Source organism: Triturus cristatus, chromosome 2_1 (assembly GCF_964204655.1).
Source record: "Triturus cristatus chromosome 2_1, aTriCri1.1, whole genome shotgun sequence".
In the NCBI taxonomy this organism is placed as follows: Eukaryota; Metazoa; Chordata; class Amphibia; order Caudata; family Salamandridae; genus Triturus; species Triturus cristatus.
The window spans coordinates 1,086,282,586-1,086,306,865 of record NC_140581.1 but is presented as its reverse complement, the minus strand read 5'-3'; positions in this window follow the sequence as shown (position 1 = coordinate 1,086,306,865).

Sequence of the window (24,280 nt, the reverse complement as noted above, 5' to 3'; positions counted from 1 at the left end):
ATAGGTGGGGCGCTACGCTCCGCTCCTACCCTGAAAGTCTCGGGGGGATTCGTCAAGCGGGGGCTGAGATAAAAGGGGGGTCCCAAAACGCGTTTTTCCCATGCATTTTTCCATAGGACCTTTAGACAGGGCTACAGCCCGAACGGCTGAACAGAATTACTAGAAATTTGGCAGAGAGGTAGTCCTCAGGTCAAGGAAGTGCCTTTTGTAGGTTTGGTGTAAATCTGTTCAGTAGATTCTGAGAAAATAGCCTTTAAATCAATATATATATCCGAGCCAGCTTACGGTGCGCTTACGGTACGCTTACCGTACGCGTACGGTGGCGTGCGCAAGCGCAATTATGATTGGCTCTTAGATCTTAGTAAACATTCGAATCGGCCGAAACCAGGAAGCGGCGGCCGCCATTTTCTCTCTCGCACTGAGAGTGATGATTAACAAACAAAGCACAAAAACATGTAAAGGGGCTGTTTTGACAGCTCCCACACACATAGCCATGTAGAGGGAGTCCCCAAAGATCCCCCAAGGCCAAAAATGGAATTTTTATTTTTTCGCTAATTTCGCCGATTACGCTTACCGTACGCGTACGGTAAAAAAATATATTTAAAAAAAAATTATCCACAATAACCCCACCCCGTGTGCAATTGGTGACCGAAGGTCACCAATTGAGCATGGCTTATAACAGCTGTGAAAAACGAAAATAATAAAAAAAAAATATTAAAAAAAAAATTATCCACACTCTCTCCACCCCGTGTGCAAATGGTGCCCGAAGGGCACCATTTGTGCATGGCTTATAACTACTGCGAAAAATTAAAATATTACCTTTCAAAACGAAGTGCATCATATGTCCTCCATGTGCGCACGGTACGCGAAGCGCATCGTGCGTACATGGCCCATCTAGCGTAACGTGGGCACGCGGTGCGCGTAGCGCACCGCGTTGCCACCGTGCGTGCACGGCACTAACTGCGTAAAGTGGGCGCGCGGTGCGCGAAGCGCACCACGTGCTCACTGTGCGCGCACGGTGCGCGAAGCGCGCACGGTGCGCGCACGGAACGAACTGCGTTAAGTGGGCGCGCATGCCACGAATGGCGTAAAGTAACTTAGCATTTAAAAAACCGTACAAATTCACTGAAAAAACCATAGGTTTCACACACGTTATAGTTAGCGGAAATTTTAGTGATAAAAAACCAATGAAATTCCCCCGTTATAGTTAGTGCAGGCAACTATAACTCACGCGACCGCAATCTTCTGCTGATGACATATGTGTCTTTATGAAAAAAAAATATTTGTAATATATGTATAGCTAAAAATGTATGGAAGAAGACATGGGTAAATAAGTGTCTAAATACAGTATTAGCATCAGCAGAGGATTGCGGTCGCGTGAGTTATAGTTGCCTGCACTAACTATAACGGGGGAATTTCATTGGTTTTTTATCACTAAAATTTCCGCTAACTATAACATGTGTGAAACCTATGTTTTTTTCAGTGAATATATATATGATCAAGGCCTCCGTGTTGAGGCCGAAACGCGTCATGGTGGTACGAGGTGCACAAATGAAATAAAATTACACCTTGCACTTTATCTCGTTGGGTCCGTGGTCGTCTTTCCCTGTGGATTGGAATTTGAAGACGAAGTTCCTTGCATATATATATATTACCTACTGGCGGTCGTCAGTAGGTAGTTATAGTTAGGACCCTGTTTCCATAGGAAAACCGCAACATTCTATTTGGAATAACTTTGGCGCCGGTCGACGAATCCTCGCAAAATTTTCAAAAGTAATGGGGCGCTACGCTCCGCTCCTACCCTGAAAGTCTCGGGGGGATTCGTCAAGCGGGGCCTGAGAAAAAAGGGGGGTCCCAAAAAGCGTTTTTCCCATGCATTTTTCCATAGGACCTTTAGACACAGCTACAGCCCGAACGGCTGAACAGAGTTACTTGAAATTTGGCAGAGAGGTAGTCTACAGGTCAAGGAAGGGCCTTTTGTAGGTCTGGTGTAAATCTGTTCAGTAGTTCCTGAGAAAATAGCATTTAAATCAATATATATATCTGTGGCAGCTTACGGTGCGCTTACCGTGCGCTTACGGTAAGCTTACCGTACGCGTACGGTGCCGTGCGCGAGCGCGATTCTGATTGGCTGTTAGATCTTAGTAAACATTCGAATGGGTCAAAACCAGGAAGCGGCGGCCGCCATTTTCTCTCTCGCACTCTGAGGGGGGGAAGCAAAACAAAGGTTCAAAACATGTAAAGGGGCATGTTAGACAGCTCCTAACCACCTAGCCTTGACTAAGGTGTCCCAAAAGAACCCCCAAGGCCAAAAATGCAATTTTGTATTTTTTCGAAAAAACGGCGATTACGCTTACCGTACGCGTACGGTAAAAATTAATTATTTAAAAAAAATTATCCACATTTCCCCCCCCCCCCCCGTGTGCAAAAGGTGCCCGCAGTGCACCGATTGTGCATGGCACATTCCACGACTAGGAACATAGAATAGTTTACCTTTCACGACAAAGCGCATAATATGTCCTCCGTGTGCGGACGGTGCGCAAAGCGCATCGTGCGTACATGGCCCATCCAGCGTAACGTGGGCACGCGGTGCGCGTAGCGCACCGGGTGCCCACCATGCGTACACGGCACTAACTGCGAAAAGTGCGCGCACGGTGCGCAAAGCGCACCGTGCGCGCATGGAACGAACTGCGTTAAGTGGGCGCGCACGCCACGAACGGCGTAAAGTAACTTAGCATTTAAAAAACCATACAAATTCACTGAAAAAACCATAGGTTTCACACACGTTATAGTTAGGAATTATCATTTAAAAAACCTTGCAAATTCACTGAAAAAACCATAGGTTTCACACATGTTATAGTTAGCTGGACATTTTACCTGTCGACGAAGCCTCGCGAAATTTTCAAAACTAATGGGGCGCTACGCTCCGCTCCTACCCTGAAAGTCTCGGGGGGATTCGTCAAGCGGGGCATGAGAAAAAAGGGGGGTCCCAAAACGCGTTTTTCCCATGCATTTTTCCATAGGACCTTTAGACACAGCTACAGCCCGAACGGCTGAACAGAGTTACTTGAAATTTGGCAGAGAGGTAGTCTACAGGTCAAGGAAGTGCCTTTTGTAGGTCTGGTGTAAATCTGTTCAGTAGTTCCTGAGAAAATAGCATTTAAATCAATATATATATCTGTGGCAGCTTACGGTGCACTTACCGTGCGCTTACGGTAAGCTTACCGTACGCGTACGGTGCCGTGCGCGAGCGCAAGCGCGATTCTGATTGGCTGTTAGATCTTAGTAAACATTCGAATGGGTCAAAACCAGGAAGCGGCGGCCGCCATTTTCTCTCTCGCACTCTGAGGGGGGGAAGCAAAACAAAGGTTCAAAACATGTAAAGGGGCATGTTAGACAGCTCCTAACCACCTAGCCTTGACTAAGGTGTCCCAAAAGAACCCCCAAGGCCAAAAATGCAATTTTATATTTTTTCGAAAAAACGGCGATTACGCTTACCGTACGCGTACGGTAAAAATTAATTATTTAAAAAAAATTATCCACATTTTCCCCCCCCCCCGTGTGCAAAAGGTGCCCGCAGTGCACCGATTGTGCATGGCACATTCCACGACTAGGAACATAGAATAGTTTACCTTTCACGACAAAGCGCATAATATGTCCTCCGTGTGCGGACGGTGCGCAAAGCGCATCGTGCGTACATGGCCCATCCAGCGTAACGTGGGCACGCGGTGCGCGTAGCGCACCGCGTGCCCACCATGCGTGCACGGCACTAACTGCGAAAAGTGGGCACGCGGTGCACGAAGCGCACCGCGTGCTCACTGTGCGCACACGGTGCGCAAAGCGCACCGTGCGCGCATGGAACGAACTGCGTTAAGTGGGCGCGCACGCCACGAACGGCGTAAAGTAACTTAGCATTTAAAAAAACGTACAAATTCACTGAAAAAACCATAGGTTTCACACACGTTATAGTTAGGAATAAGCATTTAAAAAACCTTGCAAATTCACTGAAAAAACCATAGGTTTCACACATGTTATAGTTAGCTGGACATTTTACTCATAAAAAACCAATGAAATTCCCCCGTTATAGTTAGTGCAGGCAACTATAACTCACGCGACCGCAATCCTCTGCTGATGACATATGTGTCTTTATGAAAAAAAAATATTTGTAATATATGTATAGCTAAAATTTAATGGAAGAAGATATGGGCAAATAAGTGTCTAAATACAGTATTAGCATCAGCAGAGGATTGCGGTCGCGTGAGTTATAGTGCGTGCACGGCACTAACTGCGAAAAGTGGGCGTGCGGTGCGCGAAGCGCACCGCGTGCTCACTGTGCGCGCACGGTGCGCGAAGCGCACCGTGCGCGCATGAAACGAACTGCGTTAAGTGGGCGCGCACGCCACGAACGGCGTAAAGTAACTTAGCATTTAAAAAACCGTACAAATTCACTGAAAAAACCATAGGTTTCACACACGTTATAGTTAGGAATTAGCATTTAAAAAACCTTGCAAATTCACTGAAAAAACCATAGGTTTCACACATGTTATAGTTAGCTGGACATTTTACTCATAAAAAACCAATGAAATTCCCCCATTATAGTTAGTGCAGGCAACTATAACTCACGCGACCGCAATCCTCTGCTGATGACATATGTGTCTTTATGAAAAAAAAATATTTGTAATATATGTATAGCTAAAATTTAACTGAAGAAGACATGGGCAAATAAGTGTCTGAATACAGTATTAGCATCAGCAGAGGATTGCGGTCGCGTGAGTTATAGTTGCCTGCACTAACTATAACGGGGGAATTTCATTGGTTTTTTATGAGTAAAATGTCCAGCTAACTATAACATGTGTGAAACCTATGGTTTTTTCAGTGAATATATATATGTATATTCCAATTGAAAGTGCTCACGAGCATTGAGGGGCCACACACGACGTTCGTTCAAACCTTCTTTATTGGGAGACAGCAACAATGCCAACAGAAACCCTTCCAGCGTGATCTTGCACCACTTGCCAAACGCGTATCAGGTAAAGTTCCCTTGCTCACTGGCCTGGTGTAAGGGGGAAGCAGCTGCTGTGAATGAAATCGCACTCGCGATTGTAAGCCATCAGTCCCGCCTTTAGTAGGCGTGTTGCAGATTTGCATCTTGGTCTTTGTAGTTCATTATTACCATACTGGATGCTGCTGTGATTTCCCTTGCGAAATGAAAAAACAATGAGTTGCTGTTACGGGAAATGCCGAATTGCTGCTTGTTTCCGTCTCTCCAATGTGGTCACGTCGTTCCTCTTGTGCACTGGAATCTTTTCCCAACAGCACGGACCTGCTACTATCTGCAGTTTGGCTCCCCCGCGGTCAGAGCAGACCGCTAATATTCCAATTGAAAGTGCTCACGAGCATTGAGGGGCCACACACGACGTTTGTTCAAACCTTCTTTATTGGGAGACAGCAACAATGCCAACAGAAACCCTTCCAGCGTGATCTTGCACCACATGCCAAACGCGTTTCAGGTAAAGTTCCCTTGCTCACTGGCCTGGTGTAAGGGGGAAACAGCTGCTGTGAATGAAATCGCACTCACGATTGTAAGCCATCAGTCCCGCCTTTAGTAGGCGTGTTGCAGATTTGCATCTTGGTCTTTGTAGTTCATTATTACCATACTGGATGCTGCTGTGATTTCCCTTGCGAAATGAAAAAACAATGAGTTCTGCTCTGACCACGGCGGAGCCAAACTGCAGACAGTAGCAGGTCCGTGCTGTTGGGAAAGGATTCCAGTGCACAAGAGGAACGACGTGACCACATTGGAAAGACGGAAACAAGCAGCAATTCGGCATTTCCCGTAATAGCAACTTATTGTTTTTTTGCATTTCGCAAGGGAAATCACAGCAGCATCCAGTATGGTAATAATTAACTACAAAGACCAAGATACAAATCTGCAACACGCCTACTAAAGGCGGGACTGATGGCTTACAATCGCAAGTGCGATTTCATTCACAGCAGCTGTTTCCCCCTTACACCAGGTCAGTGAGCAAGGGAACTTTACCTGAAACGCGTTTGGCAAGTGGTGCAAGATCACGCTGGAAGGGTTTCTGTTGGCATTGTTGCTGTCTCCCAATAAAGAAGGTTTGAACGAACGTCGTGTGTGGCCCCTCAATGCTCGTGAGCACTTTCAATTGGAATATATATGTATATATCTATATATATAAATTCACTGAAAAAACCATAGGTTTCACACACGTTATAGTTAGCGGACATTTCACTCATCAAAAACCAATGAAATTCCCCCGTTATAGTTAGTGCAGGCAACTATAACTCACGCGACCGCAATCCTCTGCTGATGACATATGTGTCTTTATGAAAAAAAAATATTTGTAATATATGTATAGCTAAAATTTAATGGAAGAATACATGGGCAAATAAGTGTCTAAATACAGTATTAGCATCAGCAGAGGATTGCGGTCGCGTGAGTTATAGTTGCCTGCACTAACTATAACGGGGGAATTTCATTGGTTTTTTATGAGTGAAATGTCCGCTAACTATAACGTGTGTGAAACCTATGGTTTTTTCAGTGAATTTGCAAGGTTTTTTAAATGCTAATTCCTAACTATAACGTGTGTGAAACCTATGGTTTTTTCAGTGAATTTGTACGGTTTTTTAAATGCTAAGTTACTTTACGCCGTTCGTGGCATGCGCGCCCACTTCACGCAGTTCGTTCCGTGGTTTCGACCGATTCGAATGTTTTCTAAGATCTAACAGCCAATCAGAATCGCGCTCGCGCACGGCACCGTACGCGTACGGTAAGCTTACCGTAAGCGCACGGTAAGCGCACGGTAAGCTACCACAGATATATATATTGATTTAAATGCTATTTTCTCAGGAACTACTGAACAGATTTACACCAGACCTACAAAAGGCACTTCCTTGACCTGTAGACTACCTCTCTGCCAAATTTCAAGTAACTCTGTTCAGCCGTTCGGGCTGTAGCTGTGTCTAAAGGTCCTATGGAAAAATGCATGGGGAAAACGCGTTTTGGGACCCCCCTTTTTTCTCAGCCCCCGCTTGACGAATCCCCCCGAGACTTTCAGGGTAGGAGCGGAGCGTAGCGCCCCATTAGTTTTGAAAACTTCGCGAGGATTCGTCGACCGGCGCCAAAGTTATTCCAAATAGAATGTTGCGGATTTCCTATGGAAACAGGGTCCTAACTATAACTATCTACTGGCGACCGCCAGTAGATAATATATATCTATATATATATATATGTATATATAAAAAAACAATATATCCTTAGGGGGTGCATGAAATCAGCCTGGCACCATCCCAACGGTTATGCTGTCCATAAATGTGCGTACTTTCTAACATAGAGTTGAAACTACATGACATGGTGCAGCCAATTTTGGCTGGGTCCTTATTTTGATGGATCGCCTGAGTAGTTCAATCGTGCCTTCTCAGGAACCCCTACTTACCTCCTAACTGTAGACATCCATGGTGGTAGAGAAAATCCTCCTCAGCTGAGTAGGTAACTCCTATGTATTGGCTGTAGGCTGTTCAAGCTTGAACAATTAATGGATATACTTTCCATTGTGTTACCCTCTCTGTAATTCATTAATAATTATGTCTGACAATGGAAATTCTGGGCATTGAACATTACTGAGAATGGCTGACATGTTCTTACATCCAGCGGTGGAGGTAATTACTTCATGGTTGAGCCATACAAAACATTTAGGACAGAGGTGTTCTATTGTTGGGTTAGCTTCCCGGCTGCTGAAAACATCACTCAACTATTTCACACCTTCACTTGGGATGAAATACTGGATAACTATACTCCATATGAAGAGATAGAAATACATCTAACCTACCAAGAACACATACATTGGTTTAAAGACACCCTCCCACACATAACAGCAAACGTTAGGCTCGGTTCTCTCAGCAATAAGGGAGCAACATGTCCAGTCTAAGCCGGCTACAAACTGTATTCTAATGTTGATAATTCACCAACAGCAGAGCTGCAAACACAATACAAAGTTTTAGTAAAGATATATAGATGTCTTACACAGTTCGTTATGCAAACATTAACACGTCACAAACTGCTCAAGCTGCACAACCACAATTGGCTGCTCCGGGCATCAGCCCACAAATGCTAAATGCAGCCATGGGCAATGTTCCTGTCAGATGGGAAAAGATTCCGTTCTGGATTGCACAAAAACAAGCCAGCTTAAAGCTCTGTTTCCTCAGACGGGCCTGCAGGAACAAAACAGAATATTAACTATTTTCTAGCCGATTGGGATGGTTCTCTCTGTGGAAGACTTCACAAATTGGGGTACAGTCTTTGCTGCACCAGAATGCACGGTATCCCTTCCTGGCTGTTGTGCCTGACGTGCTGAAATAACTTTAGAATTAGTACATTGCAGAACCTGCCCTGGATTTGGAAATGGAACTGATGGGCAATTTTGCCGCAGTATCTGCCATTATTTTAAGCAACATAAAGGAGGAAGCAGCAGCATTGGCTATATGCCAGCGCATACGGGATTTGACTTCTACACAGCAGGAGCACATATTGGACAAGTTTCTTACCTTCGGTAACACCTAATCTGGCAGAAACATGATCTACCCACAAATTCTTTACTTTTAAACTTCCAGGCGTCAGGCTGAATCTGGGAGATTTTTCTTAGGAATACCTCTGCGCGCCAGTAGGTGGCGTCAGTCAACTCTGCGTGACGTCATCTGCATCATATTCATCGTAATTGTGACATCTGCGTCGTCAATATAACTGCCAATCAGGCGCGCTGATGTCAGTACTTTTCACAACTTTCCACGTTAGAAGCGCAGAGCCATGAAGTGCCTGACCATGGTGTGTTAAACAGGAGCATCTAGGGCCCTGAAGAGGAATATCCCTGACACTAAAAATGATTCCGCAGTGCAGGGAGGATGGGTGCGTCGGTAAGGAAACTGTGGCTAGATTATGTCTCTACCAGATAATGCATTTCCGAAAGTAAGTAACTTATCCATCTAATAGAGAAATCTAGCCACAGATTCCTTACCTTTGAACAGAAACCCACATAATATCATGCCTGGAGGAGAGACTGTGGAATTGTTAGACCAGGAAGTCCTGCAAGACAGAACAACAAAATAGGCCTTATCTGCGAACCTGGAAATCCAGGCAGTCGTGTCTGGCAGACATGTGCAGCGATGCCTAAGTGGCCAGTTGGCAGATATCAAAAACAGGGACACCATGCTGGAGAGCCGTGGTGGCCAGCAGGTTATAGTCCTCTTTTGGACAGCACGCCCTTTCTTTACACCTATATACCCTACAAAGAGTTGGTCATTCACCCGGAACTCTTTTGTTTGATTGAGATTGAACGATAATGCTCTTTTTGGGTCCAGACGATGGAGACACTCCACTTCCTTGAAAAGGTGCGGAGGTGCATAGAAGGTGGGTAGAGTAACCGACTGCCCCATATGAAAAGATGCGCTAGTCCGGAGTACCACTTTATCAGGGAAGACCGTCAGGTAAGGAGGCTGTGATGACAGTGCCTGCAGTTCGCTCACCCTTCTGGCAGAAGTTATTGCCTCTAAGAAGGCTATTTTGATGGTAAGCAGCCGTAGAGGGCAGTTGTGCAGCGGCTCGAACGGTGCATACATCAGAAAATTAAGGTCCCATTGTATCATAGTAAAGGGTGACCGGGGAAGCAAGTGTGTTAACTCCTTCAAGAATCTCTACACCAGAGGCGATTTGAAAAGAGAAGGCTGATCAGGCAGCCGATGAAATGAGGAAATGGCCGAAAAATAGCCCTTGTAGGTGCTCAGAGCAAAGCCCTGCTGGGCCAAGGAAAGTATGAATAGGAGGGTATCAGATAAAGATGCAGATAGAGGGTCAATAGACTGGTCTGTGCAAATATTTACAAAATGTATTTAATTGGCAGGCGTATACCGATTTTGTGGAGGGATGCCTGGCTGCCAGAATAACTAACTGGGAGGTCAAAAGCTGGCAACTGTCACTGCCTAATCTCCATGCAAGGTGGAGGAGAGTGGACAGGTCCGGGTGGATGACCCTTCCTTGCTGCTGCGACAGAAGAACCTCCTGAAGGGGCAACCTGATTGGAGGATCAATGCTCATGTCTAGTACCTCAGGATACCAAACTCTCTGTCCCCAATCCGGAGTCACAACAATAACTTGTGCCCAGTTGCTCATGTGTTCTTGAGCATTCTGGGTAGGAGTGGTATATGTGGAAAAGCATACAGGAGGCCTGAGCTCCACTTGTGGCAAAAGGCATCGCCGCCTTGGAATCTCCAATGCTCAAAACTGCTGACATTGCACATTCTCTTTGGATGCGAACAGATCTAACCAAGGCTCTCCCAACCGCTGATAAAGACCTTGTGCCACCTCCGAATGGAGACGCCACTCATGACATGCAAGGTATATTCGGCTGAGCTCATCCGCCCTTGCGTTTAGAGAACTGGCTAGGTGTTGAACCACCAGGAAAATATCCTGTTGTTCCAGCCAAGTCCAGAGATGCAGGGCCTCTTGAGAGAGAGTCCATGACCCTACTCCGTCCTATTTGTTGCAGTACCGCATAGAAGTAGTGTTGTCTGTGAACCACTGTACCAGCCTTCCCTTTATTGACAGCAAAACGGCTTTCAGTGCAAGTCGGATAGCGCAAACCTTTAACAGATTGATATGGAGTTTGGCTTCCAACGGAGACCAGAGTCCTCTGATCTCCACCTCCCCCAGATGGGCACCCTATCCCAGAAGGGACGCATCTGTCACTACTGTGAGATCTTAGTGGGGAGGGAGAGAGGTCTGCCCTGGATCCAATTGCGGTTTATTAGCCACCACATCTTTCACAGTGTACTCCAAAATCTGAACCAGGTCAGTGAGATTTCCTCGATGCTGTTCCCATTGGAACTTCAGGTCCCTCTGCAAAGCTTGCCTATGCCACCAGGCATGGTCCACTAGCAGGATGCAGGAGTTCATGAGGCCCAACAGCCTCAGAGTCATTCTCACCGAAATCCAGGATGCAGACTGAAACACTGGTATCATAGCCTGAATATCCTGAACTCGTTGTTCCGGAGGGTAGGCCCAAAACCGCACCGTGTCCAGTACCGCTCCAATGAAAGGGAGCATCTGAGAGAGGGTGTGACTTAAGCACGTTGATAGTGAACCTTAGCGAATGCAGGAGGCTCGCCATAGTCTGGAGATGGGAGACAACTGTTTGGGACAAGCCACATTCATTGGCAATGACAACCAGTCATCGAGATAGGGGAAAACTGGAACCCCTGATCTCCGCAGAGGGGCTGGGACCACTGCCATCACCTTTGTGAACACCTGAGGGGTGCTGGTGAGGCCGAAGGGGAGCACTACAATTTGAAAGTGCTCATAGCTCACCAGAAACCGCATATAGCGACGGTGGGTAGGGAGGATGGGGATATGAAAATAGGCATCCTGCAAGTCCAGCACTACCATCCAGTTCCCGGGACAGGGCACACAGGACCAGAGCCAGGGTGAGCATCTTGAACGTCTCCTTTTTGAGGAAGTGGTTAAGGGCTCTTAGGTCTAGGATAGGACTAAGTCCTCTGTGCTTTTTTGGGACCAAAAAAATAGCGGAAATAACAACCATAGCCTATTTCTGGCCCATGAACCATCTCTATAGCCCCCTTGGCCAAGAGAGTCTTGGCTTCCTCGCGGAGCAGGTCAAGGTGATCCTCCATCAGCCGATTGTACACTGGAGGCATGTATGGAAGGGTAAAAACAAAAGCAAAAACAACTGCAAAAACAAAAATGTGGAATCAAGCTATCCTGGCTGAAGAGGGGTGAAACACCGAAACCAGTCCTAGGATACTTGTTTCCGGTCCAGGGAGGACCTGGCTTGGCAGTTCGGGCTGGACTGTTCCCATAAGGCACAGGGTCAAGACTGATTTGCAGATAGACAGGTCTAAACTGGAGTGGCATGGTGAGCAAAAGAATGATGGATTCAACCCAGATCTCTTGACTGGGGGTGAATGTTTTGATTTGTTCTGCATTCCGTCCATCAATTGTGTCTCTTTTGCTTTCTTGCCCTAAGTGCGCCAGGTATGCCCAGACGTGTGTCCTGGGCTCACTGTGCCACTGGAATCAAGCTATCCTGGCTAAAGAGGGGTGAAACCCCGAAACCGGTCCTAGGATGCTTGTTTCCAGTCCAGGGAGGACCTGGCTTGGCAGTCTGGGGTGGACTGTTCCTATGAGGCACAGGGTCAAGACTGATTTGCATATGGCCAGGTCTAAACTGGGGTGGCATGGTGAGCAAAAGAATGATGGATTTAACCCAGATCTCTTGACTGGGAGTGAATGTTTTGATTTGTTCTGCATTCTGTCCATCAGTTGTGTGTCTTTTGCTTTCTTGCCCTAAGGGTGCAAGTATGACCAGACGTGGGTCCTGGGCTCACTGTGCCACTGGAATCAAGCTATCCTGGCTGAAGAGGGGTGAAACCCCGAAAGCGGTCCTAGGATGCTTGTTTCCGGTCCAGGGAGGACTTGGCTTGGCAGTTCGGGCTGGACTGTTCCCATGAGGCACAGGGTCAAAACTGATTTGCATATGGCCAGGTCTAAACTGGGATGGCAGGGTGAGCAAAAGAATGATGGATTCAACCCAGATCTCTTGGCTGGGGGTGAATATTTTGATTTGTTCAGCATTCTGTCCATCAATTGTGTGTCTTTTGCTTTCTTGCCCATAGATGGAAGGGTAGTCTTGTAGGGAAAGGATAGCCCCTTCGGACTATTTGCAACAACCACTTTTCCGATGTGATGTTCCACCAGTGGTGGAGATGATGGCGTAAATGATCCCGGAGGATTGGACAAGGAAGGTTTTGCGGTAGAGGAGAGGATTGTGGCTTTGCTCAAGTTCCAACCTGAGAGGTCGGGGCGAACCGCGTCCATGGCCCCGCAGAGGTTGCTGAACTTGCGTGCCCGCTGGCTGGAATAGGGTTGGAGTGGTTGGTATCCCCTCCCTTAGCCCCGAAAGGAGCAAAAAGCAGATGGAGGCCAGGAAGTTGTGGTGAGGCGTAAGGACTTGGTCGCAGCCCGCGTGTCCTTAAAATGCTCAAGGGCAGCATCTGCTTTGTCTCCAAAGAGACGGAAGCCATCAAAGGGCATGTCCATGAGGTTAGCTTGGACATCACCAAAAAAACAGACGTTCTCAGCCCGGAGTGACGACGTACTGCCACCATTGTGGAAATCGCTCTACCAAGTGAGTCTGTCATGGCCAAGCCGCATCTGATGGCAAACGGTGCTGCATCTCCTCCTTCTGAAATAGCTTGGGAGAGTAGAGGCCAGTCCTCCTCCGAGATTCTGGGCGGCACCTGTGCAACCGGATCCCATATAGAATGGAAATAACAGCCCAAAAGTAATGCGGTGTTCACCAGCTGCACTGCCAGACTGGTTGAAGAAAACATATTCTTTCCAAAGCTCTTCAGTCTCTTGTATTTCTTGTCCGGAGGTACGGAAGGGAACGCGCCACAGGATGTGGAAGCCTGGACCATCAAGCTTAGTGGGGTAAGCGGTGAGGAAAGCTGGGTGCCCCGACAGGGCGATGGCCGCGGGCAATCGTACTATTCACAGAAGCCTCTGCGCTGGGTTTAAACCAGTTGCCTAGAAGGACATCCGTCAAGGCCTCATTAAAAGGCAGTAAGGGTTCCAAGCTGGAGACCCCCAGCTGCAGGACCTCTGTCAAGACCTAAGTCTTGACAAACGCCAGTAGATGATGTCGGTCGACTCCGCTTGAAGTCGTCGGCGTCGTGTTTGTCGTCGTCGTGACATCTGCATTGTCAATATAACAGTCACTCCGGTGCGCTCCCGCCAGTCCTTTTCATTTCATGCCAGCCAGCGCCGTTCCATTGAAGAGAGCTATCCCCTGTCCATTTTTGACTTTTGTTGACTTCTTTTGGTGTGTAGGAATGTCATGTGAGAAGACTTCGGGGTTCAAGCCATGTGGCACCTGTCACTGCGCCATGTCGGTCACGGACCACCACTTAGAATGTGTTCGGAGCATGGAGCGCAACCATGACTCAAGGTCATGCTCTGACTGTGCCACAGGCTTTGAGGGAGCCATCTCTAAAGCTGCTCGCGGCCCAACGTCTGGCACCACGGAGGTCACCTCGTCGATCTCGATCCCGGTCCAGGTCTCAGTCGAGAGGCAGATCCGAGCACCGCTCCGGTGAATCAAAGTTCTCTTCGTCAGTCGTCAAAGTCAGGTAAGAGGCACCTGTACCTGTCCTGGCTGTGAAAAGCACCAGAACTGTACTTCTTCTGGCCCTTGCAGGTCACAAAGACAAATATTTGTCTACATTGATCTGATCAAATGACACTATGTGGCTGAATCTCAACAGTAAGCCATGTGGCCCCTGGGTAGCTACCTGCCTCCTCTCAATACTGTATAGGAAGTTCAGATAGAAACTTTAATAACTTAATGTAGGAAAGTAGGATCTGCTTTAATGGTTACCCCCACTTTTTGCTTGGGGGATCCTGCAAATCAGGACACCAGTCTCCGTGCTTTTTCCCCTAAATTGGTATGGTAAGTACTTAGGTACATCCCAGTTTGGACCCTCGCGTATACTTAATCGGTCCCAAGTATATGGTACTAAGGTACCCAGGGCATAGGCAAACCAAGGGTCCCCCATGGGCTAAAGCATGTATTATGCCAGCCATGAGGGACCACTCAAACTGTAACTATAGGCCTGCCATTGCAGCCTGTGTAAGCTGGTGTTAGCACCACTTACGAAAGATATAGGTTTACCTATATCTAGGGTCACTGCACTTAAAACCTATAAGTCACCCCAAAGCAGTCCTTTCAATCCTGAAGGCAGGGTGCTCGGTTCTAAGTGTGAGGGACCGGGTGCCCTGCATGAGTAGGACACCCCTACAGCCTACAGAGTCCATAATCCCGGGTTGTAAGTGAGACAACCATTTAACATATAGATGGGCGCCGTGTCATTACCCAATGACCATCTCAAAACTGGCTGTAACATACCCAATCATGGTTGCTATCAAACATGTTAGAATCATATCCCCACACTGGAACGAGTGTTGGGGGTATGATGCCATGCAAACATGTTGAAATCATACCCCCGCGTAGATGGTGTGGGAGGTATGATTCAATGCACTGTAAAGCTTCTCTGGGAGACCCTCAGTGCACTCGGTACCAGTCTTCTAGACCCGGGCAGCACAACATGGCTGCTGCCGACCAGAGACAAGATTCTGCCCTCCTTCTGCTGAGCCAAACTCGATCAGGGGAAGGCAGAACAATAGGTATACTGTCACAGGGAGGTGTGACCATCTCCTAGTCAGTGTTAAGTGTATTGGGGCCGGGTGGGAGCACTTGCCAGTGCCACTCAGTCTGCTTGAAGGACACACTTGATGCCCTCCTTGTGTAGTCCAGTTCAAACCAGCTCAGGGAGCCGTTGGCTTCCACTCTTGAGCGAAACTGGACAAAGGACATGGGAGTATCCTCTCCACTGTCTGACCCCTCCTCTGGGTGGGAACCCTGAATTGTCCCAACCCTTTCCTTAGGGTACTTAAGGGATTACCTGAGGGTGGGTCCATAGATTTGTTGAGGAACAAGATTCATTTCAGACACTACTTCTCCTTCAATCGTCTGGGCACTCTGGACTTTGCTGGAATTCGCTCTGGTCAGCAAGGCTGAAACCGGAAAGACTCCTGCTGCCCCTGATATCATTAAACTGCTCGTCTTCTGCAATTTCCTTGCCTGTGCATAGCTCCAGGAACCTTCCAAGACCTGTGGGCATCCAAAACACCTGAAGGAATCTCCCTTGAAGGGAAGGAGTTACTTCCCTGCATCCTCAGGCACCACAACTAAGCTTACTGGTTAGCAGATCCTGGGCTCCCACGGTCTCCGATAGGCTCAGCAACACAGGTGGTGGTTCTCTACATCTCGCAAGGCCTGCCATGTCCTCTCACCAAGTTTGAGGCCAGTATCCCTTGTGGGAGCCGCAGGAACCGAACCCCTGTGCACCGCGTTGACTTGCAGTTGCAAAGACTTGTTGGCTTCCTTCCACCAAGAGCTTCGGGCTCCAAGTAACTCCAGCCTCAAGCATCTCCAGTGACCAAGATCTTGGTCCTCACTGCATCACTTGCACTGTGGTCCTGCATCTTTAGTGAGCTGCTCGAGGTCCTCTAGCGACTCCAGTGTATCTGGCCTGTGGGACCTCTTTTGGGTCATCTTTGAATTCTTTGGGCTCCCCTGATTTCTCTGGGCCTGCCCTGGCTCCCCTTCTTGTGGTGAGTCTCCTGGACCTAGCTGGTCCGGACATTGTACCTTCTTTGACTTCCACATTGGTTGCGGTTGCCAAGGCTTTTTGGTGCTCCCGACGAACACCGACCCCTCAACTCTCGACATCCAGCATGGGACAGCTCGTACCCATCTCCTGGTTGTCCACAGCATCACCTGGTCCACACAGCTGCACTTTCAAGGTCACTGTCAGCTTCCATGCAACACTCGACATCAGTGAGAATAGGTCTTCCGTGCCTCCGGGTCACTCCTAAGTGGCATAGAGTCTGTCCCCTCTGCTTGCAGGTACTCTCCTTCCTGAATCCACCTTTGGGTTCCACCGGACACTTTCACCTTCTCCAGCAGCGACATCTTTCTGAAGTCCTCCATTGAGTTTGACCGCGGTTTCCGCGCCACTTCACACCTATGCACCTGGCTTCCCTTGTGTAGGTAACCTGGTTACTAGGGTATCTATGGGTGGGGTGGCTCTCCAACCTGCTGTCTTCCACTGGGTTTCTTCAGGGTCCACTGAGAAGGGTCCTTTTTTAAAAAAAAATTGCAACCACGACTTACCCATTGACTTGCATTGATCCTGCGGTTGTGTTCCCAATCTGCACAAGGCCTCCATGGGGCTCCTGGTTACTTACCTTGGATGGTTCCTTGGGTCCCCGGCACTTCTACGTCTTCTGGGTATAGTCCGGACTTGAGTCGTGGTACATATACCACTATTTTATTATATGGCTTGGTCTCCCCCTGGAAACCACTGTGTATTTTGTGCTACTTACCTGTTTCTATTGAAAAGTATTGTGTGCATTGTGTATATCTCCGGTTAGGAGATATCTGTATGTGTTAGTGAATGTCTTATAATAAATACATATTTTTATAAATACACTGTGTGGTTCTTTTTCACTTAATCTATACCAATAAGATTATGTTCTGGTAAAACAAGCTGCTTTACACTCCTTCTGGACTAAGCCTGAAGGCTGCTTTCCACAGCTACCACTTAGAGAGCTTGCTAAGATTGTCTAAGACCACTAAAATCACTATAAGGGTTGCCTGGATTGGTGCAGGGTGCCCACTTACATAAATATACATCATATACCAAGCCAGCTTCCCATATAGCTGTGCAGCGGTTGAGATTCAAGCCTTCATTGTTTTACCAGATCATTTTGATGTAGATTGACTGAAAAAAAACATCACAAATATTAGGCACATATAATAAAGCTCAGAAGAAGGTAGTGCTACTGAACTTAGGGTTGGGTAGTGAAGGGTCTAGCACAACCTTTTCTGCAACATCAGAGAGTTTAGGTTCCACTAGGTTAGGTCGGTGCAACACCTCACTTCACCTAGAACCATTTCTTTAGTTGAGCATACTGGTGTACCCCAGTCCGCTAAGTACAGTGGTCTAAAGTTCCAAGAACTAAGGAACCTGTGTAGTCTTAAAAAGATAAACACAGGTGTCAACCCCACCATTAAACTGCTCTTAGAGCTGCTGCATAAGGATGATTGTCATCCTGTAAAGGCATAAGGACAGGATAATGTGGGTGGGGATACTCCTGAAGAGGGAGCACCAGTAGCTCTTCCTCATGATCTCAATTCTGAGTATGGGTAAGAGGACTCAAATGATTCCAACCTGCCAAACTCTGACCCCTCAGGGCATAGTGCAGATGGCACACAGGAGATATCCTTTGTTCCTCCTGGGAGAATCTAGAGTAGACCAAGGAGGTCTAGATCCTCCTCTAGAGAATCCAATAACTCAGACTCTTCCATAGGAACCTCCATATCTAGTAAGATGGGTATCTCTTTTGACAGGAAATACCAATTACTCAAACTTGAGAAAGCTAGGCTTAGGCTCAGGAAAGATCAGTTGGCCTTTGACAAAGAGTCCCTGGAAGTACAGAAGGCTAGGAAAAAACTGGGACTAGAGTCCCATGGTGACAGCAACAATGTCCCTAGAATCAGAGAAACGTCTTTTGACAATAGGAACCTGAGCAGGATATTCCCTCCTTACTAGGAGGGGGTGATATCCTTAAATGGATCACTGCTTTGGAGAGGCCTGTAAAGTTCAAAGGGTACCTCAAGAGCAGTGGGCAGCTATCCTGTGGCTCTCCTGTGCTAACAAAGGTAGAGATAAGCTCCTCGCTTTTAGAGAAGAGGATGCTGACAATTACTCAGTACTGAACAGTGCTCTCATAGATGGGTTAGGCTTAACCACTGAACAGTACAGGATTAAGTTTAGGGGCACCCAAAAAGCACACACCCAGGACCGGGTAGATTTTGTAGACAGTACTAATAAGGCTCTGGAACGCTGGCTTTATGGAAGCAAGGTGCAGGACTATGAAGGATTGTACAATTTGATTATGAGGGAGCACATCCCTAATGACTATCAGAACCAGCTTTTACATCAGTACCTGGTGGATTCTGATCTGACCTCTCCCCAAGAATTGGGAAAGAAGAAAGACAAATTGGTTTTTACCAGAGTTAAGCAGAAAAACCATTGTAATTGAGGTACCCAGAAGAAGCAGTATTATTCTAAATACCAGGATAAGGGTGGGGACAAGGCTAATGATAAAAAAGAGTCTTCACAAGGACCCCAAAAACCTGAATCTGGGGAGGAGTCCCAAAATTCCAAGAAAAGCAAAAGAAAACCTTAGTGCCACCTGTATAAAGTGAAGACCAATTGGGTAAGGGATGCTGATTGTCGAAAGGCCAAGCAAACTACTACTACTACCCCTGCTCGCCCTAGCACATGTACAAGTGGTAGTACAGCAACCAAGGGATTAGTGGGGTTAACCTTGGGTTCTGAGAGGCGTTCTGACTTAGTGAGAACTCCAGCTCAGGCTGTTCTGGCATGTGATGGTGGCATAGATCTTGCCACCTTACTAGTCAATCCCACTAACTTGGGCAAGTACAGACAACAACCTTTAATTAATGGAAAATAAGCTACGACTTACAGGGACATAGGGGCCAGTGTCACTATGGTGACAGAGAAACTTGTGTCCCCTAACAGATCATACTTGGACAAATGTACCAAGTCACCAATGCTAGCAATGTCAGTATTGACCATTCCTTGAGAGTTGTGAACTTCAGCTGCGGAGGTTGTGGTATCTCCAGACCCACCTGTAGATTGTTTGGTTGGCAATGATCTAGAGACCTCAGCCTTAGCTGAAGTGGAGTTCAGAACTCATGCAGAGATGATGGGCATCTCTGCCAGTGTGTTTGCTGTTACCAGGGCTCAGGCAAAACAGCTCACCACTGACAAAACACTGGATGCAATATTTACAAAATGTATTTAATTGGCAGGCCTATACCGATTTTGTGGAGGGATGCCTGGCTGCCAGAATAACCAGCTGGGAGGTCAAAAGCTGGCAACTGTCACCGCTCAATCTCCATGCAAGGTGGAGGAGAGTGGACAGGTCTGGGTGGATGACCCTTCTTTGCTGCTGCGACAGAAGATCCTCCTGAAGGGGCAACCTGATTGGAAGATCAATGCTCATGTCTAGAACCTCAGGATACCAAACTCTCCATCCCCAATCCGGAGTCACAACAATAACTTGTGCACAGTTGCTCATGTGTTCTTGAGCATTCTGGGTGGGAGTGGTATATGTGGAAAAGCATACAGGAGGCCTGAGCTCCACTTGTGGCAAAAAGCATCGCCGCTTTGGAATCTCCAATGTTCAAAACTGCTGACATTGCACATTCTCTTTGGATGAGAACAGATCTAACCAAGGCTCTCCCAACCGCTGATAAAGACCTTGTGCCACCTCCGAATGGAGACGCCACTCATGACATGCAAGGTATATTCGGCTGAGCTCATCCGCCCTTGCGTTTAGAGAACTGGCTAGGTGTTGAAGCACCAGGAAAATATCCTGTTGTTCCAGCCAAGCCCAGAGATGCAGGGCCTCTTGAGAGAGAGTCCATGACCCTACTCTGTCCTATTTGTTGCAGTACTGCATGGAAGTAGTGTTATCTGTGAACCCCTGTACCAGCCTTCCCTTTATTGACAGCAAAACGGCTTTCAGTGTAAGTTGGATCGACCAAACCTTTAACAGATTGATATGGAGTTTGGCTTCCACCGGAGACCAGAGTCCTCTGATCTCCGCCTCCCCCAGATGGCCACCCTATCCCAGAAGGGACGCATCTGTCACTACTGTGAGATCTTAGTGGGGAGGTAGAGGGGTCTGCCCTGGATCCAATCGCGGTTTATTAGCCACCACATCTTTCACAGTGTACTCCAAAATCTGAACCAGGTTAGTGAGATTTCCTCGATGCTGTTCCCATTGGAACTTCAGGTCCCTCTGCAAAGCTTGCATATGCCACCATGCATGGTCCACTAGCAGGATGCAGGAGTTCATGATGCCCAACAGCCTCAGAGCCATTCTCACCGAAATCCAGGATGCAGACTGAAACACTGGTATCATAGCCTGAATATCCTGAACTCGTTGTTCAGGAGGGTCGGCCCAATACCGCACAGTGTCCAGTACCGCTCCAATGAAAGGGAGCATCTGAGAGAGGGTGTGACTTAAGCACGTTGATAGTGAACCTTAGCGAATGCAGGAGGCTCGCCATAGTCTGGATATAATACAGCTCAGAAGAAGGTAGTGCTACTGAACTTAGGGTTGGGTAGTGAAGGGTCTAGCACAAACTTTTCTCCAATATCAGAGAGTTTAGGTTCCACTAGGTTAGGTAGGTTCAACACCTCACTTCACTTAGAACCATTTCTTTAGTTGAGCATACTGGTGTACCCCAGTCTGCTAAATACAGTGGTCTAAAGTTCCAGGAACTAAGGACCCTGTGTAGTCTTAAAAAGATAAAGACAGGTGTCAACCCCACCATTAAACTGCTCTTAGAGCTGCTGCATAAGGATGATTGTCATCCTGTAGAGGCAGAAGGACAGGATAATGTGGGTGGGGATACTCCTGAAGAGGGAGCACCAGTAGCTCTTTCTAATGATCTCAATTCTGAGTATGGGTAAGAGGACTCAAATGATTCCAACCTGCCAAACTCTGACCCCTCAGGGCATAGTGCAGATTGCACAGAGGAGATATCCTTTGTTCCTCCTGGGAGAGTCTAGAGTAGACCAAGGAGGTCTAGATCCTCCTCTAGAGAATCCAATAACTCAGACTATTCCATAGGAACCTCCATATCTAGTAAGATGGGTATCTCTTTTGACAGGAAATACCAATTACTCAAACTTGAGAAAGCTAGGCTTAGGCTCAGGAAAGATCAGTTGGCCTTTGACAAAGAGTCCCTGGAAGTACAGAAGGCTAGGATAAAACTGGGACTAGAGTCCCATGGTGACAGCAACAATGTCCCTAGAATCAGAGAAACGTCTTTTGACAATAGGAACCTGAGCAGGATATTCCCTCCTTACTAGGAGGGGGTGATATCCTTAAATGGATCACTGCTTTGGAGAGGCCTGTACAGTTCAAAGGGTACCTCAAGAGCAGTGGGCAGCTATCCTGTGGCTCTCCTGTGCTAACAAAGGTAGAGATAAGCTCCTCGCTTTTAGAGAAGAGGATGCTGACAATTACTCAGTTCTGAACAGTGCTCTCATAGATGGGTTAGACTTAACCACTGAACAGTACAGGATTAAGTTCAGGGGCACCCAAAAAGCACACACCCAGGACCGGGTAGATTTTGTAGACAGTACTAATAAGGCTCTGGAACGCTGGCTTCATGGAAGCAAGGTGCAGGACTATGAAGGATTGTACAATTTGATTATGAGGGAGCACATCCCTAATGACTGTCAGAATCAGCTTTTACATCAGTACTTGGTGGATTCTGATCTGACCTCTCCCCAAGAATTGGGAAAGAAGAAAGACAAATTGGTTTGTACCAGGGTTAAGCAGAAAAACCATTGTAATTGAGGTACCCAGAAGAAGCAGTATTATTCTAAATACCAGGATAAGGGTGGGGACAAGGCTAATGATAAAAAAGAGTCTTCACAAGGACCCCAAAAACCTGAATCTGGGGAGGAGTCCCAAAATTCCAAGAAAAGAAAAAGGAAACCTCAGTGCCTCCTGTATAAAGTGAAGACCACTTGGGTAAGGGATGTTGATTGTCGAAAGGCCAAGCAAACTACTACTACTACCCCTGCCCCTGCGGCACCTGCTCCCCCTAGCACATGTAAAAGTGGTAGTACAGCAACCAAGGGATTAGTGGGGTTAACCTTGGGTTCTGAGAGGCGTTCTGACTTAGTCAGAACTCCAGCTCAGGCTGTTCTAGCATGTGATGGTGGCATAGATCTTGCCACCTTACTAGTCAATCCCACTAACTTGGGCAAGTACAGACAACAACCTTTAATTAATGGAAAATAAGCTACGACTTACAGGGACATAGGGGCCAGTGTCACTATGGTGACATAGAAGCTTGTGTCCCTGTTGGACAGGCCACACGAAGGGCTTGCGCCCTCCCCGCATGACAGGGCCCAAGCCCCGGCCCCCCAGGCGCGGCCCACGAGAATCACCCGCACCCCGTCTCCCGACGGAACTCCTGCCCTCGGATCTCCCTGTAGCACGGGCCCAAGCCACCACCGGCTCCCTCGGCCGGGTCAAGCCGCCATCTTGGGCCCTGCGCCACGAGGCCGCGTGGCCTCCCCCCGACCCTAACCCTGGGCCTGGCCGGCCCCGACATCCCGGCACCACCATCCACCCAGGAGGTGAGCGGATCACTTGGCAGGTCAATGGGAGGACGAAGTGCCAAGGACTCTCCCCCGCCAGGTGACGATCGCCTCCAGCTCCCCCAGGCACCGGCTCCATCCCCCCGCTGGGTGTCTGGACACCTTCATCCCGGACCCTCCGACCCCCAAGTGCGAGGGTCCGGACATCAAAGGGCACCTGCCCTATAACTGGAGCAGCTGCGGAGCAAGAAGGCAGTTGTATCCTGGAGTCGAGAGACACCAAGAGAACTCAGCCTTGACGGACTACTGGCGCTGCCGTAGCCCTATCTTGTGATCTATCGTCCTGCCTGCTGGCGCTGCCGCGGCCTTCTGCAACATCCATCCTCGTCGGGACCTGCTGGCGCTGCCGCGGCCCGTTGTAACGACCATCTTCACCGGGACCTGCTGGCGCTGCCGCGGACCGTACATCGACCATCTTCTCTGGGACCTGCTGGCGCTGCCGCGGCCCGTGTATCGACCATCTTCACTGGGACCTGCTGGCGCTGCCGCGGCCCGTACCAGCTAGACCACCTCAGCTCGAGGATTGTGAGCTACCCACCACACCACCTCAACTACCAGACTGGTAACCAGACTGTCCCGCTACCCCCTTTTCCCATCTTAAGAGACTTGAATCGAGGGGACCCCTGAGTCCAGACCTCCTTGTACCTTTTCATCGTACCTCAAGAAGTGCTTATAAAGAACGCTAACTCATCTCCTTGTGTGGTATCCGTCTGTGGGGGGGGAAGTTATTTGTCTGTACGATCGCTGGAGACGGCTCTCCCCGGAGACCTCTCCTCTTGTCCTCGGCCGACCCTCCCGGTCCGTCTAACATTGGTGGCCAGCGGCGCGATCCGAATCAACGCGTAATCGTACAGAGAGTAGCTCACCCCACGACAAAAACACGATGTCAGCTAAAGATAGCGGTTCCACTGAAAAGTTCCAAATGGATAAGTTGGAAGAGTATAACCACCGCGAACTTAAACAATTCTGCATGGAACTAGGCATTGCTACCACCGGCCTGAGTACCAAAGAGGATTTGAAGCGCGCCCTTGAGTCGTGGGCAGAAACTGGGATCACCGGATCCTCCGACCAAAACAGTGTCGCACCAGAGGGGAACGCCACGGCTCCCGAGGAGAGGGGAACGGGCCTCTCGCAGGAGGAGATCCAGGAAAGAGAAAGGACCAGATTACACGAGTTGGAAATGGCACGACTCAAGATGGACGGTGAACTAAAGTTAGCCGAGCAGAAACTAAATCTAGAGCATCTGCGGCTCCGAGAGGAGCGAGAAGAAAAACAGAGACAGAGAGAGCTTGAGGAAAAAAGAATAACACTCGAACACGAACGCAAACTGGCGGAAATAGAACTT